This window comes from Narcine bancroftii, chromosome 12 (genome assembly GCF_036971445.1).
Source record: "Narcine bancroftii isolate sNarBan1 chromosome 12, sNarBan1.hap1, whole genome shotgun sequence".
In the NCBI taxonomy this organism is placed as follows: Eukaryota; Metazoa; Chordata; class Chondrichthyes; order Torpediniformes; family Narcinidae; genus Narcine; species Narcine bancroftii.
The window spans coordinates 6,375,897-6,393,948 of NC_091480.1; the positions used below are offsets into that span (position 1 = coordinate 6,375,897).

General features: G+C 43.5%; 1 pseudogene; it reads right to left on the reverse strand.

Annotated features, from left to right (window-relative positions):
- Positions 1–2,339: 2,339 nt before the first annotated feature.
- LOC138747090 (ras-related C3 botulinum toxin substrate 1-like) overlaps positions 2,340–18,052 on the reverse strand; it is a 30,387-nt pseudogene continuing 14,674 nt past the window's right edge.

The window sequence follows — 18,052 nt, forward strand, 5'->3', positions numbered from 1 at the left end:
ATGCGCCAATCCTCCGGCACTATCCCCATATCTAATGACATTTGGAAAATTACCGCCAGAGCCTCTGCTATTTCCTCCTTCACTTCTCTCAATGTCCTGGGGAAGATCCCGTCTGGTCCCGGAGACTTATCCACCTTTATATTCTTCAAAAGCCTTAAAACTACACCTTTTGTAATCTCTATATTCCCCATATTTACCCAATTTGCTTTTTTTTTATCTCACATATCCCAATATCCTTCTCCTTAGTGAATACCGAAGAAAAGAAACTGTTCAATATCTCCCCCATTTCTCTAGGCTCCACACACAGTTTTCCGCTCTGATTTTCTAAGGGACCAATTTTGTCTCTAGCTTTCCTCTTACCATTAACATATTTGTAGAACTCTTTTGGATTAGTTTTCACCCTGCTTGCCATAGTTTCCTCGTACCTTCTTTTAGCTTTCCTAATTCCTCTCTTAAGATTCCTCTTACATTCAATGTATCTTTCAAACATCTCCTTAACTCCATGCTTCTTATATCTAATGTACGCCTCCCTTTTTCTTCGAACCAAGTTTCCAATATTCCTTGAAAACCACGGCTCTCTCAAACCTTTTGCCCCTCCTTTTAACCTAACAGGAACATAAAGCTTTTGCACTCTCAAAATATGATCTTTAAAAGACTTCCATCTCTCTACTACATCCTGCCCATAAAACAAATTGTCCCAATGCACACCCTGCAAGTCCTTTCGCATCTCCTCAAATCTAGCTTTTCCCCAATCAAAAACCTCAACCCTTGGCCCTGACTTCTCTCTTTCCATAATGACATTGAAGCTGATGGCATTATGATCACTGGACCCGAAGTCCTCGCCAACACTAACCTCCGTCACTTGACCCATCCCATTTGCCAACAGTAGATCTAACACTGCTCCTTCTCTGGTCGGCACCTCTACATATTGTTGTAAAAAACTATCTTGCACACATTTCACAAACTCTAACCCATCCAGTCCTTTCACAGAATGTGTTTCCCAATCTATATGTGGAAAATTAAAATCTCCCATAATTACAACCCTGTGCTTATCACAAATATCTACTATCTCCCTACAGATTTGCTCCTCTAGGTCTCGGTCCCCTCCGGGTGGTCTATAATACACCCCTACAAGTGTAACCTCTCCTTTCCTACTCCTCAGTTCCACCCAAATAGCCTCCGTTGATTTGCCCTCTAATCTATCCTTCCTAGGCACCACTGTAATATTTTCCCTGACAAGCAATGCAACCCCACCTCCTCTTGCCCCTCCGACTCTATCACACCTAAAACAACGAAACCCAGGGATATTCAGTTTCAACCTGACAGAGCAACAATTCCCCTTCCAGCAGATGGATTTTTTGCCGCATCTATAGCCTGTCACCCTAGCACAGTTTCTCCCCCCTCACACCTATGGCACAGGTTAGTAAGGGATTACTTAAGGTGTATGGGAGTGGAGGCCCGAGGACATGTCCACGTCCTCCCCCTCCACGCCTGCAGCTGACGTGGACATTTACCCCTCCATAAATCTTCGTCTGCGAAGCCAAGCCAAAGAAAAGAAAGAAATGGGAGTGGAGGGAAAAAAAGGTTGAGAAGCAACTGTGCTTGCACTTGGCAAACTAGGTCAAAAATCGTGTGTCTTACCTTTATCCAACTCCCACTCACCTGTTAAGTGCTAAGTTCTGGTTGAGCAATGAACGTGGAAGAGCACGTATCTGATGCCAAACACTCAAATCAAAATAAAGCCTGCCTGATAACTTTCTACAAGGAACCACAAACACCACAATACTCTGTTCCAGGCACCCCACACACAGCCTCTCTAGTGTGTGCCATTTCTACCCTGGGAAAAAGATAAGACCATGTGACCAACACTCCCCCCCCCCCCCCCATCTAATTGTGAGATCTATCCCAGAACATACTTTCCTGATTCATTTAATAGGTTGGCATTGATGGTGCAACGCTGTTACAGCGCCAGCGGTCAAATCCCACACTGTCTCTCAGAGTTTGTACATTCTCAGCTGGAGCTCCAGTTTCCTCCCACCGTTTGAAACGCACCAGGGGTGTAGGCTGATTGGGTGTAATTGGGCAACATGGGCTCGTGGACCGACAGCGCTGGGTCTAATTTTTTTAAACTTAATCTTGGTAATCTCAACAGTTAATTCCATGACTCACCTCTGCCTCCCAACATCTTTTTACCCCCGACATTCGGACAGCTCCTGTGGAAGAACCTGGGCTGACATTAAACACATTGTATAAAATGGAGAATGCTACTTTAAGTCTTTTCTGGTCCAGTCTTTGATCAGAATTGTTTGTCTGATAAATATAATCACATCTCTAACCAATCAATGTAGTCCCCGTTTATTTAAATCACACAGTAAACAGAACAGTAATTGAGAATGCAAGCAAGCTGTTCTTTTTTTCCAATACTTTAACACTTGTTTATATAAAAAGCAGATTAATTTTTGTTAACAGCTACCCCCCCTCCCCCCCACACCACTGGAATCCACCATTCCAAAATAGATGAGCAACATGCACAGAACATAACCTTTAGAAAAATTAAGTAGAAAATACATTGGGATTCTGTACATTTTAGATAAGGCGTCTATGGTAGAATTAAACCACGCACAAGGACAAGCAAGGTGTTATGGCTCTGTGCAGGATTTGGTCTTTAAGGCTTCTCAAAGTTGAAGCAGGAAAGTATTTAAGATCTGCAGGCACAGAGGGATTAAAACCAAGGCAACAAACATGGCTCGTTTACTGAGGAGATATTTGCTTAAGCATTTGCCACAGAAGCAAGTGTTCACAAAAACTTGCAACCTCGTTCTCACAAATAAATTTCCAGTCTATGAAATAACACTTTATTGCATCCAAAACTTGAGAAGTAACACTTCCAACTTAATGTTAAAACTTACTGTTAGAAATGGAAATCTTGCTAGACACAGAACAGCTGCGAGGTTAATGATTTCAGAAACATGTTGCACAAAAAAATCCCTTCAAGATAAAAAGCAGAAGCTGGTTAGGATCCAAACAAGGCCTTTAATGAACCATTCTTTTTAACCCCAAGTTCTGTATCTGTTCCTGCCATTATCCACCTCTCTTTCCACTTGCATCCTTTACTAAAAATATGTCAGCAAAAACACACGCAAAGTCCTGCAAAAATTTAGCATCTGTTCCCTCTCTGCATTAGTCCAAGAATGCGGAAACTCTCAGTTCAATCACAAATTGTTAACTACACCTCCAAGCGGGAGCATGTCCTAATTTTACTAGTAGTTTGCCAAGATTGCCAATGTGTTAGTTTTAATTAAATGCAGTAGCAGACATGATTAACTCGTATTTAATGGTTACATCAACAAAGCCTCTGTGCCAACTTCAAGCTAGCAAGGTGAGGTGGTTAGTTTATATAACGTTATAGCGAAAAAAATACAGGGTCAAATAAAGCCACCTTGCAGCCTCTGAAGTATCAACATCTTCAGAGCTGTTCCAAGTCCTACCACCAGCAACACCGTTACTTCCAGATGGTGCTGACAGTGAAATTGGAGTGATCCGGAGGTGCCTGGGAGCAGAATGGTCAGAGATCTGGAAAGGTTGTAAACAGTACCAGATGACAGAAAGGTGCAATTCTTTCTAATGATTTAGTGTTTGCAGTGCAAATGAAGTGTTTCTCGAGTTAGTGAATAATTTGGCAATTTATGTACAAATATGTAAATAGGCAATGGGGCAAGATCAGGGAGGAACAAAATCAAGCAGGGTCCCTTTTCACTGCCCATTAACTATTTGAAATATTAGATGAGTTTGTTCAAGAGCAATTCTAAAGGAAAAAGTAATCACAATGTGGGGGAAATATTGGCATTTTTGAATTAACGCTGTGTACTGGTGGGAAGGACACAGTTACAAAATGAAGCATTTTCTTTTCTTCTTTTTCACCGGGATGGGGCACAGAACTGCGCGGATGGCCTCGTCAAACACGGTCTTTAGGCCTCGCTGGGTTAGTGCCGAACACTCGAGGTACTTCACAGAACCTGGGGAAAGAAAGAGATTACAGCTGCATCAACACCAGAGGGTCTTTCTGGGGTAATGGGTTGTCAGCGGAAATTTCCCACAAGCAGTTAAATCCAGGCACACGGACAACTCGCCCTTGAACAGAGGGCTCAGACAATGGTCCATACTCAAAGGGAATTGGATACATGTTGAAATTCCACAGGCCTGCAAAGGGAAAGGAGGCTGGGTCTCATTAGAGAGGTTTCGCCAGAAAGGGCTAGCATTGGAACAACAGGCCAAACAGAATCATTGAGATTGAGTGAACACAATCTTTTGCCCAGAGTAATCAGTTATATGGGCTTAAGGTGCGTGTGTGTGTGTGTGGGGGGGGGGGGGGGGGGGGGGGGGGAGATTTAACACACAGAAGGTGGTGGGTGTAGGAAAAATCTGTTAGAGGAGGCGGTGAGGCAGGTACTATTGTGAATTTTAAGAAACATCTGGCCATATAGGATGGGTTTCAAAAAGGTTAAACAGATTAGACTTTTTTTTCTGTGGAGTGTAGAAGAATGAGAGGAGATTTGACAAAGTATTTAAAATTATGAGGGGGGTGGACAGAGTAAATGTAGATAGGCTTTTTCCACTGAGAGTAAGTGAGATACACACCAGAGATCATGGGTTAAGGGTGAAAGGGGAAAGTTTATAGAGGTCATGAGGGGGAACTACTTGACCCAGAGTGGTGGGAGTGTGGAATGAGGCTCAATTTTCACATTTAAGAAGAATTTTGACAGATGCATGGACAGGAGGGGTATGGAGGGCTATGGACTGGGTGCAGATCAGTGGGACGAGGTTGAATAATAGTTTGGCACAGACTAGAAGGGCTTGTTAAGTATTACAGAGTGAATCTGAAAATAAAATCTCAATTTAACCGTGAGACGTGTTAAAAGACAAAGGAGCGTTGATCCAGGGAATGGGCTGTGACAGGATTCCCATCTGTGCCCACAATTCAGGTTAGCATTCATCTACCTCTGGCCTCCCCACCCTGCCCCCCCCCACCAACCATCTTTGCCTACCGTCCTTCAATGCCAAGGCCCCAGAATCTCCTCTTTCTCACCTATTCCATCATTTGTTATGACAGGTAATATTGTCCTGTACAAGTCAAACGTACAAATACTTTCACTTGCTGCAGCTACACGTATATGCAAGTTTCACCATTAGTACAAATTTAAAAACTTTAAATTACAAAAGATAAAAGGATAAACATTCAGTTGCAGTTAGTGCAAAAAATGTTCCATGAATAATAAAGAGTAAGCCATTTGGCCCCTCAGTCTACCCTGCCATTCCATAGGATTTTTAAAATTAAGAATTAAGGGGCAGAGGTTAATTAAAAATTAAGAATTAAGGGGCAGAGGTTTAGAGGTAACATGAGGGGGAACTTCTTTACTCAGAGAGTGGTAGCCGTGTGGAATGATCTTCCGGGAGAAATAGTGGCGGCGGAGTCAATTGTATTATTTAAGAAAAGGTTGGACAGGTATATGGATGAGAAGAAGATGGAGGGTTATGGGCATTGTGCAGGGAGGTGGGACTAGAAAGGGGTGTTTGGTTCGGTGCGGACTAGAAGGGCCTAATGGCCTGTTTCCGTGCTATAATTGTTATGTTATGTTAGATATACAGCCACTTTCAGCTCACGAGTCTGTGCCGCCCAATTAACCTCCACCCCGATAATGTTTTTAAGGTGGGATGAAACAGGACCAGCCCGGAGGAAACTCACGCAGACACAGGAGAACATACAAACTCCTTACAGACAGCGCCGGATTGGAATCCCAGTCGCTAGTGCTGTAACAGCACCGCTAGCTAACTGTACTGCCCTGTGCTATCTCTCCATTAAACACTTAATAATCCAATCTCCACCCCCTTAGGGGGCAGTGAATTCTAGAGAATGCTCTTTGAGAGTGGACATTTCTACCCACCTGGCTTTTAAATAACAGACCCTGCGAGACTCTCCCCAAAGTGGAAAACACCATCCACAAATGTTGACCCCATTTTAATGTCCCCTTAGGATCTAGTTCTTGAATCAGGTCACTCATTCTTGTGAAATCCAAGGATAAGCTCCAACTGCCTCATCTCTCCAGAAACCTGCATGACCCAGTTTTAGGAAGATCTCTGCAGTATGCAAATAGAAGGTGGACTATAAAACAGACCTCTACAGCACAGGGTCCATCAGCCCACAATGTTCTGCTTACCTCTATATTTTCTTTCTTTGGCTTGGCTTCGCGGACGAAGATTTATGGAGGGGGTAAAAAGTCCACGTCAGCTGCAGGCTCGTTTGTGGCTGACCAGTCCGATGCGGGACAGGCAGACACGATTGCAGCGGTTGCAAGGGAAAATTGGTTGGTTGGGGTTGGGTGTTGGGTTTTTCCTCCTTTGCCTTTTGTCAGTGAGGTGGGCTCTGCGGTCTTCTTCAAAGGAGGCTGCTGCCCGCCAAACTGTGAGGCGCCAAGATGCACGGTTTGAGGCGTTATCAGCCCACTGGCGGTGGTCAATGTGGCAGGCACCAAGAGATTTCTTTAGGCAGTCCTTGTACCTTTTCTTTGGTGCACCTCTGTCACGGTGGCCAGTGGAGAGCTCGCCATATAATACGATCTTGGGAAGGCGATGGTCCTCCATTCTGGAGACGTGACCCATCCAGCGCAGCTGGATCTTCAGCAGCGTGGACTCGATGCTGTCGTTTTATACCTCTATAAAATAACTACACCTTTCCCACGTCGTGACCTTTGTTTTACTTCCATTCATGTGCCAGTCCAAGAGTCTCTTAGATATCCCCAGTCTTTCAGCCTCCATCACCATCCCCACCAAGGTATTCCAGGCACCCACAACTTACCCCTGATGTTTGCCCTAAACCTCCCTCCCTCCCTTCACTTTCTACAGATGTTCTCTGCTGTTTGCTATTCCTGCTCTGGGGAAAAAAAGCGTTGGCTGTCCATCCTATCGATGCTTCTCAGAATCTTGTAGAGCTCAACATATTTTGAGATTCTGGATTCAATTTTCAAAATCTTTTGGATTTCAGAGTTTTACTTGCTAGCCATCTACTAGGTAATTCGTTTTCCTAACCTTCTGTACAAGACTCAGCTTTTAGTGAATGGTTTAAGTTGGGGATCCAGTCCTTTCAAGATTTATTTATTGATAATAATTTAGCTTCATTTGAACAACTATTTTCTAAATCCAAACTATCTAATCACCACTTCTTTAGATAACCTACAAATTAGGAGTTTAAAAAAATTCTTTATTGTTGAATCTTCCTCAGGACATTTATATTAATACGATAGGGATGATTTATAAATTTAAACCCAATCAAAATAAGCTGATATCAGCTATATAAGATCATTATTAAAGTCTAAGGATAATTCCCAAGATTAAAAAGTTATGGGAGCAAGATCTTCAGCTTTCATTTTTGGATATTACATGGGATTCTATTTTAAAATTAGTAAATTCTTCTTTATATGCTCGTCACTCGCTTTTACAATTTAAGGTAGTATACATTGAGCCTACTTTTTTTAAAGTTCAATCGGCTTAAGGTTTATTCCAACACATTTTCGCAATGTGATAGGTACAGGACTGAAGAAGGTTCTCTGCTCCACATGTTCTGGTCTCTTCTACCTCTCTCTTTTTTTGGGGAAGATATTTTTCGTACCTTATCTTTAGTCACTAATATAAATTTGAGACCAAATCCTTTAATTGTCCTATTTGAATTAACTAAGATAAATGACCTGAATTTAATCCCATTGTCATCTCCTTTGCTTCCCTTATTGCTGGACGTTCAATACTGATGAGGTGGAAAGATGTCCTCCCTCCTACTCAATCGCTATCCGATATGATGGCATGTCTAACTTTGGGGGAAAAAAAAATCAGATGATCTACCAAAGTAAAATGGGTTTGAATTTTTTTTAATTTATGGGGACCTTTTATCAACTATTTTCATAATTTATAAGATTATTCAGATATTGTTTTGTGATTTTAGTTTTTTCTGTATTTTAGTAAATTATATGTAACAATCAACAACTTCAGACGGAAAGGGGGTAGATTTTGTAAAATAGTAATGTGGTTTTTTTGTCTTTTTCAATTAGCCATTTTATATTTGTTTCAGTGATTAATATACTTTTTTGTCTTTTAGTCTGTTAGTTAAAGTACTTTGTTTTTATATAATAGGTTTTCTCTACATACAATTACTACACCTTTTTATGTGCTTATTCTGTTTAATGGCTTTTAGTTTATTATTGAAGACAAAAAAACATTGAAAAAGAAAGAATCCTGTAGATCTCTGTTACATCTCCTCTATTCCTTCTTCGCTCCAAAGAGAAAAGTCCCAGCTCTGCTAACCTTGCCTCATAAGACTTATTTTCCAATCCTGATAAATCTCCTCTGCACCCTCTCCAGAACTTCTACATCTTTCCTATAATGAAATGACCAGAATTGAACACAATACTCTTAAGTGCGGTCTCATTAGAGATTTGTAGAGTTCCAACATGACCTCTCTACTTCTGAATTCAATCCCCCTACTAATGAAGCCCAGCATCCCTTAGACCTTAACTATCCTATCAACTTGTGCAATGACCTTTGAGAGATGCATGGATTTGGACCCTCAAAGTCCCTCTGTTCCTCCACACTCTGAAGTAACCAACCATTAACCCCATACTCAGCCTTCTGGATTGACCTTCCAAAAACTCAGATTGAACTCCATCTGCCACTCATGTTGGAGAAAGGAGAAGGCTTGCAGCTCCTAATTACTGGTGAGACCAGGGTTGGTCTCTCACTGCCGAGGGTCCCCCAACAGTAGTCTCAGTGCCTGTGACACCAAACTTAATCAGGTCCTGCGGATGTATGCTCCGTAACATCCAATACTTCCATCTTTGCAATGCTGATGTCACTCAGACCTTTGATGTACCCTGCCCTCTACAAGGGTGAGACCAAACACTTCGCCCAGCACCTACACTATGGGTCTAAGTGTAGACTTCCTATAGCCAAATGATTCAACTCCCCCAACCAGTCCCATCCTTTGCCAGGGTAAGGCTGAACGCAAACTAAAACAACGCAGTTAATGTAGCAATTAGTGCAACACTGTTACAGCGCCAGCAACTAGGACCGGGACTCAAATTCTGTGCTGTCTGTGTCCATGTGGACTTTCCCTGGAGGATCGTTTCCTCCCATTATTCAAAAATTGTACCAGGGCTGTAGGTCAATTGGGTATAATTGGGCAGCAAGGACTTGTGGGCTGAAAGGGCCTGTTACCCTACTATACAAGTCTACATCTAAATTAAAAATTATAAAACATCACATTCCCCTTGACATGCCTTCAACTCAACAACAAACATTTTAATTTCCTATTTTAGGTGTCCCAATCCCAACTCAACAACATAAACATTTTAATTTCCTATTTTAGGTGTCCCCACCCCATCTGGTTCCTTCTCTTTCCTATTCCTGAATTTAATGCCTTGGAACTTTCTTTACCCTCCCTTTCATGAGGTCTCTCCCCCACCATTACCATCTATCCTGTACTCTTATGACCTCCGAGTCCCTCCCCCAGATTCTTTCCCCTCCACATATGGAAATATTATCCCCTTCCCTCGAGTCTCAATGAAGGATCCCACCCCAAAACATTTCTCCCATGGATGCCTCGTGACGAGGAACAATTGTTGGCTCTGTATATGTTGGAGTACAAAAGGAGGAGGGGGGACGTCAGAGACATTTTAAATGCAGAAAGGCCTGGACAGAGTAGATGTGGCAAGGTTGTTTCCCATGGTGGGGGAGACTAGAACAAGAGGGCACAAAGTCAGGATTGAAGGGTGTCAATTTAAAACAGATGCAGAAACATTTCTTTAGTCTTCTGGGGGTCGTGAGTCTGTGGGATTTGTGGCCACAGGCAGCTGGGGAAGAGAAGTCATTGGATGTATTTAAGGCAAAGATTGACAGGTATTTGATCATTGAGAGTACGCCCACGTTATCAACATTTAGTGTGAAGGTGATGTTGGGGATAGGGAGCTGTTGAATGAGGGAGGAGTGTTGAAAGGCTGAGTAGATGTGGGAAAGTACCTTCCCAAGGTGGGAGTCTCTTGAACAAGAGGGCACAATTTTGGGATTGAAGGGAGTCCATTTAAAACAGGAATGCAGAGGAATTTCTTGAGCCAGAGAATGGTGAACTGAATAGTTGGGGTACCAAAGGTTACGGGGAGAAAGCAGGAAGTGGGGCTGAGTGGGAGGATAGATCAGCTCATGATTAGAAAGGGCCGATTGGCCTACTTCTACACCTATATCTTTTGACCTGCTGAGTTTCTGCATCAATTCTTTCTCTGCCATAAGTGCACCCCTCCTTGAACTCCCAGAGGATGGCACAAGGCAAGAGGAGCCTACCGATCTCTTTGGCCATAGCCAGGCCCTGTGGATAGGTAATAGGGGTCAGCTTCTTCTCTCTCAGCTTCTCGATGGTGTCTTTGTCATCTCGCAGATCGAGCTTGGTCCCCACCAGGATGATGGGCGTATTTGGACAGTGATGTCTCACTTCAGGATACCACTGTGGACGGGGGGAAAAGGAAAGAATGAGAACATAAACATCAGCAGGCAAATCCGTCTGTCCCCAACATTCAACGGTCACCCCTCTGCCCCCTCCTCTGCCCCTTTGAGGTAAAGATTGCACAGATAACACACCCCTTTTAAATAGGAATGAACTCCACCCTGTTCCCTTGGGGCCCAGGATGACGAGTGATGGCTCAGTGAAAAGCAAGCTCTCCAATGCCCCATGGACTATGGGTCACGGACTGGGCAGATGAGGTCCCTGCAAATATTCAGAGGGACAGGGCAGAGAATTTTACCCCCTCTCTTTCCCCCACCCCTGTTTAGAAAAGCAAAGGGGGCAAGGTGCTGGCTCGTTGCCCACTCCCTGCCCACTTTTGATACCAGTGTTTCTGTCTGAAACTGCTAATCACCTGGTAGCTGGACCCCTGCTGAGTGCAGTGCAGGTACAAGCTTTCAGCTTCCCGTTCAGACATTGGGCAATGCTTCAAAGCTGCACTGGGCGAGAAGCAATTTTTTCTGGAGACATCCCTCCCACGCAGGGTCTTCCCGGGCTATTAAAATAGCCTGACTTTAATTGCAGTGGTACCTGGACAGTCATGAGATGGAAGTGGTTCACAACATGAGAGGTGGCACTCACCTTGGCACGGACATTTTCGAAGGATGCCGGGCTCACCAGCGAGAAGCAGATTAGGAACACATCCTGTATGAGAGCAGAAGACGAGAGTCATGACAGGTAACAGAGCCTCTGCCCTCATCATCCCAGAGCAAGGGAGGTTAAACTCGGACAATCAACATTGAGCCATCTGCTTCCCACAATTGCGCAAGATCAAACCTGCATTCCTATAGCTGACCTCACATAGAGCAGTACAGGCCCTTCATCCCACCAATGTTGTGCCAACTTATGCAAATAGGTGGCATGGATAGCTTAGACAGCGGTTACCACAGTAACCGGGGTTCAAATCCTGCGCTGTCTGTAAAGAGTTTGTACGTTCTCCACGTGGGTGCGTCTCTGCGTGTGTTTTCCACAGGTGCTCCAGTTTCCTTCCACCTTCAAAACGTATGGGATTTTAGGTCAATTTGGGTGAAACTGGGCGGCACGATTTAAATGGAATCTGCTTCTACCGTGTTGTGAATAAAAGAACCCACTCCACGATCTCACACTCTTAACTCAGTTTTTCTCACATTCTCAGAGTCTTTTAAATGTCCCTACTGGTTCTGCCTCCATCACCACCAATGCATTCCAGGCAACCAAAATAAAATAAACCAAAGTCTCTCCTAAACCTTTCTCCCTGTCCCTGTACAGACGCCCTCTGGCATTGGCCACTGTTGTCCTAGGAAGAAGGTGCTGGCTATCCACCCTATCTATATCTGTCCACCCTATCTATACCTCTCATAATCTTGTATACTTCCAAGTTGCCTTTCATTCCCTGTCACTCCAAAGAGAAAAGCCCTAGCTCTCTCAACAATTGCCTCATTAAGACACGTTCTCCAATCCTGACAACATCCTGGTAAATTTCACTATGGCCTTCCTGTAATGAGGCACTAGAAAGGAATGGAATACTCCAAAGTGTGGTCTAACCAGTGTGTTATAGAACTTTAACATTACCTCACGGCTCTTGAACTAGATTCCCCAACTAACAAAGGTCAGCACACCACAAGTCTTAATGACCTTGTGCACGGCAACTTAGAGATCTATGGACCTGTTCCTCCACTCCACAAGTTCAATCTTTCTCACCTTCTATTCACAGCCAGAAGTTTATTGTCATATACACAGTACAGTAAACAGGTGTACCAAAATTCTTCCCTGCCATACAATTGCAAAAGATACACCCAGCACTATACAGCAAACTATCACAATTTGCCAACAGAAAAAAAAATGACAGAATAGAGAAATATTCACATTTGGAGTTGGTGTAAAATAAAGTGATGTTTTAAAACTGCAGATTTTTTGGTGGATCTGGACTAGTTTATACTTGGAGTAATACAGGGAGGTTCAACCACCTGACAGCTGATGGAAAAAATGTATCAAGCTTTCACAAAGCGAGATAAGGATTTAGTTCCTGCCAACAATGGATTATCTAGTGGCTTCGCTGCTTCTTCAAACTACACCTTGTGATCAGCAGAATAACTCATACAGGAGTGAGAGAGATCAGCTATATGAGTGGTCCCACAACAACAACCTTGCAATCAACGTTAGCAAAGCTAAGGAACTCATTGTGAACTTCAGGATGAAACCAGTCCTGTCTTTAGTTCTTAATATTAATTGGGCCCCATCTCCTTTTACTGCCATGTTTGGAATAGGTGGGCCCAAGGATCTGACACTGAATTCTTCGTAGCTTTTGCCTCCCTGATCGCCCCACTCTCACTCACTCCAAATCTCAGATACGATGGCTTGTTTATCTTTAGAAAAAAAAAGTAGATGCTCCTGACTGTAATGAATGTAAACTTTATTTCTTTATGGGGGTCTTTCCTTAATTATTTCTCAAATTTGTAACCTGAACTAATTTTTGATTATTGGCCTCAGTTTACTTTTTTCATTATTAGATAGTGGACAAAATATATTTTGATCCTGTGGGTTTGATAGAGGTTGGAATGCTTTCCATACTCCAGGCAAGGCTGATGTGTTGTAACTTGCAGTTCCGCCTCCTTCCATTCACAAGGATCTAGGTTGACTGTTGTTTGTTTATAGGGTGTGGATTAGCTGCATTCTTGCTCGATTATTTATTCCCCCCTTTGCGGTTTAGCTTAGCAAGTCTGGAGCTGTGACTGGGTGGGTTCAGCCAGGAGAATTTCCCAGGTCTGTGAGCAAGCAGGTCTCCGTTACACCGGAAGCAGCATTTCACCACACCATGGGTGATTGGCTGGCTCAGGGTGCAGCTGAACTTGAGTCTTCAGTGACAGAGTTCAGACAAGCCGATTCTCCCAAGGGCCCTGGTCTGGGCTTGGCCGCGAATCAGAATTTATTGTCATCAACATGTCACAGGTTCATAATTGCTAGAAATTATATTTGGGGGAAAAAGTGCAAAAATAAGTGTAAATGAGTCAGTGTGTGTGGTTCATTGCCCGTTCAGAAATCTGATGGCAGAGGGGAAGAAGCTGAGTTTGCATTGTTGGGTGTTCCTCTTCAGACTCCTGTACCTCCTTCCCGATGGTAGCAGAGTGAAAAGGGCAGGGCCTGGTTGGTGGGCCCTTGAGGGTAGAGACTGCTATTTTGAGACACTGCCTCTTGTAGATGTCCTTAATGGAGTGAAGACTGCTGCCCGTGATGTCGCTGGCTGAGTCCTCAACTCTTTGTAGCCTGTTCCTGTCCTGTGCATTGGCACCTCCATCCCAGTCAGAACGCTCTCCACAACACACCTGTAGAAATTTGCCAGAGTCTTTGGTGACGTCCCGAATCTCCTCAAACTCCTCACCACGGCTGCTGGTGAGCCACCTTTATGATTGCTTCGACATGTTGATCACAGGATAGGTCGGGTTTTGGAACAGTGGGTATGATGCACTTCTTTAAATTGCAATATCAAATGCCTAGCAAAGTGGTCGATATCAACCATCCAGGGGTCGATAAATGCCAGGGGGTCAAAAGGGAGTCAATAACACTGGGGGGGGGGGCGGGGGTCAATTTAAAATTATGTCACCCCAACCCTCCACCCACCAGCACAGCTGCCATCTCCCCCCTCCCCAGTCCAGCACGGGTTGGGGGTGGGGAAAGGATGACCTCCCATGAACCATCACGGGCCTTCGTCACACTTCCCCCTCATCGCGCATGTGCCAGCCGGCCGCGCACGGCATGCGGAGCCCGGGACTTGCATTTAACAGACAAGTGCCAATTTGTCCTCCATTTGGAATGAAAATGGAAAGCAAATTAACTTACGGCTCAAGATGGCACCAGATAGACTCTCTGGCCTAAAACAGGACGTCTGGCCATCCTACCCAGTACCCCTACCCTTCCAGTGCTGGATCCCATGCCAGGGGGTCGATGAGGGACATGTTGTCCCTGAAGGGGTCAACGATCTAAAAAGTTTGGAGACCCCCTGGTCTAGCACAAAGAAGATTAATGAATGCGTCTGAAAAAGAGAATGCCATGTAGTATCAGAAAATGCATTATTTGTTGAAAATCTTGTTCCCATAGTTTTAAATTCCATCCAGGGAATTATATCCTTAGTTGCAAAAGTAGTTCATATAGGGCAGGCAACAGCCGTTTATGGTCTGGCTGAAAACTAGATATTTTCCCTATTACATTAAACTGCAAGTCCTGAGAAAAATCTCAAAGATAAAAGAGTTCAAAAAAATTCCTAACCTGTAATGAAAAATAAATGGTGTCTGAGGAAATTAAATTAAACGAACAGTTGTTTGAAAGAGATAAGATTATGGTTGATAAAAAGGTTCAAGAAGATTGGATGTCTTAAGTTAGACCATTGATACAAACCAATATCTTGAACTGAGGGAGGTTTAAAAAAAATTACTTAAGATAGGCTTAGAGTTTGTGAAATGTGTTCAGGAAAGTGTTCTAAATTAATATATATCAATGAGAGAGGATGCAGAACTGGATCTCCTATTAGGGAACAAGACAGGTCAGATGACAGATGTATGTGCAGATGAACATTTTGGGTCAAGTGACCATAATGTCATTAGCTTCAAGTTAATTATGGAAAAGGATAGCTCTGGTCCTCATGTTGGGATTCTAAATTGGAGGAAAGCAAATTTTGTGGAATGAGAAAGGATCTATGAAGAGTGGATTGGGATCTGTTGCTTTCTGGCAAGGGTGTGTTAAATAAGTGGATGGCCTTCAAAAGCGAAATGTTGAGAGTGCAGAATTTGCATATTCCTGTTAGGATTAAAGGCGGCAAAGTTACCTGGGACAAATTTCAAGGGACATTGGCAGTATGATTAAGAAAGGGGCGATGTACAGCAAGTATTAGATGTATAGCAAGTATTAGCAAAAAGCAACAAATAAGGTACATGAAGAGTCCAAAAAAAGGGGAGGAGTCACGTGACGGAGTAGTGGCCGGTCAGGGAACTCCAGCCCTCTCCGGAAAAGTTTAAAAAAAACCAGAAAACGCAAAGGCACAAACACAAAAATTAAAATAAAGTGAAAGTAAAGGTGGGAAGAAAATGGCAGCAAAGAAAGAAAAGTCGAAAGCAACGGGAAGAACAGAAGAAGAAAAGACATCGGAAGAAGAAGGTGAAGGCCTTTCCTGTCCGAGGAGGCCCGCCACGGAGAGAGAAGCCCGCTCCCAAAGGTCAGTCGAAGTCCCGAGCTCAGGACTACAAAAATGGCTCGCGGAGCCAAGCAAAAGTGTGCAACCGCGCATGACAAAAAAAACACTGACGGGAGGGGGATCAGCTGAGGAGTCGATCTCCACAGCTGAGAATGACAGCTACAGCACAACAACGAGAAGAGAACACAGAAAACAACGAGAACAAGAAAGAAGAGAGTAAAAAGAAATCAAGGAAACAACAGATGACCAACCCAGAGGAAGAAGAAGAAGAAGAAGAAGAACATAGAGAAATGGAAGAAGAAGGGAAGGGCAAGACAATGGATATATTTTTTTTTAAAGAATATATGGAATCAGTAAAAGAATGGCAATCACAAGAATTTAGTGAAATAAAAAGAAGAATTAAAAGTGCAGAAGAAAAAATGAATAGAATAGAGATGGTCATGTCAGATATAGGAAAAAGAGTGGACAATGTGGAAGAACGAGAAACAATCGTAGAAATGAGGGACTTAAAAAAGAAATTAGAACAATCTGATAAAAAAGTTAAAGAGACACAAGAGCTGTTAGCTCAGAAGATAGATATAATGGAAAATTATAATAGAAGAAATAATATAAAGATAGTGGGCCTTAAGGAAGATGAAGAAGGCAAGAATATAAGAGAATTTATAAAAGATTGGATCCCCAGGGTCCTTGGAAGACCAGAATTACAGGAAGAAATGGAAATAGAAAGGGCACATAGAACATTAGCCCCTAAACCACAGCCACAACAAAAACCAAGATCCATTTTAGTAAAATTCTTAAGATATACAACAAGAGAAAATATATTGGAGAAAGCAATGAAGAAAATAAGAGAAGACAAAAAAACCACTGGAATACAAAGGTCAATAAGTTTTGAACTCCTGAAGAAGAGAAAGGAGTTTAATATAGCAAAAGCGATCCTATGGAAAAAAGGATATAAATTTATGCTAAAGTACCCAGCGGTACTTAAAATAGTTATTCCAGGGCAGCAAAACAGACTATTCTCGGATCCGGAGGAAGCACGAAAATTTGCAGAACAACTGCAAAACAGACAGAGAGATGAAGACATGTAACTAGAGTAAAAATGATCACGAACTATATGTATGTGTGTATATGGGTATATATATATATATATATATATTACGTGTGTATGCGCCTGCAAGCTCACACCAAGACACAAGAGAAACTTGTCCGTGAACTACTCTTTGCAGACGATGCCGCTTTAGTTGCCCATTCGGAGCCAGCTCTTCAGCGCTTGACGTCCTGCTTTGCGGAAACTGCCAAAATGTTTGGCCTGGAAGTCAGCCTGAAGAAAACTGAGGTCCTCCATCAGCCAGCTCCCCACCATGACTACCAGTCCCCCCACATCTCCATCGGGCACACAAAACTCAAAACGGTCAACCAGTTTACCTATCTCGGCTGCACCATTTCATCAGATGCAAGGATCGACAATGAGATAGACAACAGACTCGCCAAGGCAAATAGCGCCTTTGGAAGACTACACAAAAGAGTCTGGAAAAACAACCAACTGAAAAACCTCACAAAGATAAGCGTATACAGAGCCGTCGTCATACCCACACTCCAGTTCGGCTCCGAATCATGGGTCCTCTACCGGCATCACCTACGGCTCCTAGAACGCTTCCACCAGCGTTGTCTCCGCTCCATCCTCAACATCCATTGGAGCGCTTTCATCCCTAACGTCGAAGTACTCGAGATGGCAGAGGTCGACAGCATCGAGTCCATGCTGCTGAAGATCCAGCTGCGCTGGGTGGGTCACGTCTCCAGAATGGAGGACCATCGCCTTCCCAAGATCGTGTTATATGGCGAGCTCTCCACTGGCCACCGTGACAGAGGTGCAGCAAAGAAAAGGTACAAGGACTGCCTAAAGAAATCTCTTGGTGCCTGCCACATTGACCACCGCCAGTGGGCTGATATCGCCTCAAACCGTGCATCTTGGCACCTCACAGTTTGGCGGGCAGCAACCTCCTTTGAAGAAGACTGCAGAGCCCACCTCACTGACAAAAGGCAAAGGAGGAAAAACCCAACACCCAACCCCAACCAACCAATTTTCCCCTGCAGCCACTGCAACCGTGTCTGCCTGTCCCGCGTCGGACTTGTCAGCCACAAACGAGCCTGCAGCTGACGTGGACTTTTACCCCCTCCATAAATCTTCGTCCGCGAAGCCAAGCCAAAGAAAGAAAAAAGAAGATATATGTGTGTACATGAGTGTATCTGTATTTAAAAGAAAACATAGAGTATAGATAAGAATTAATAAGGGA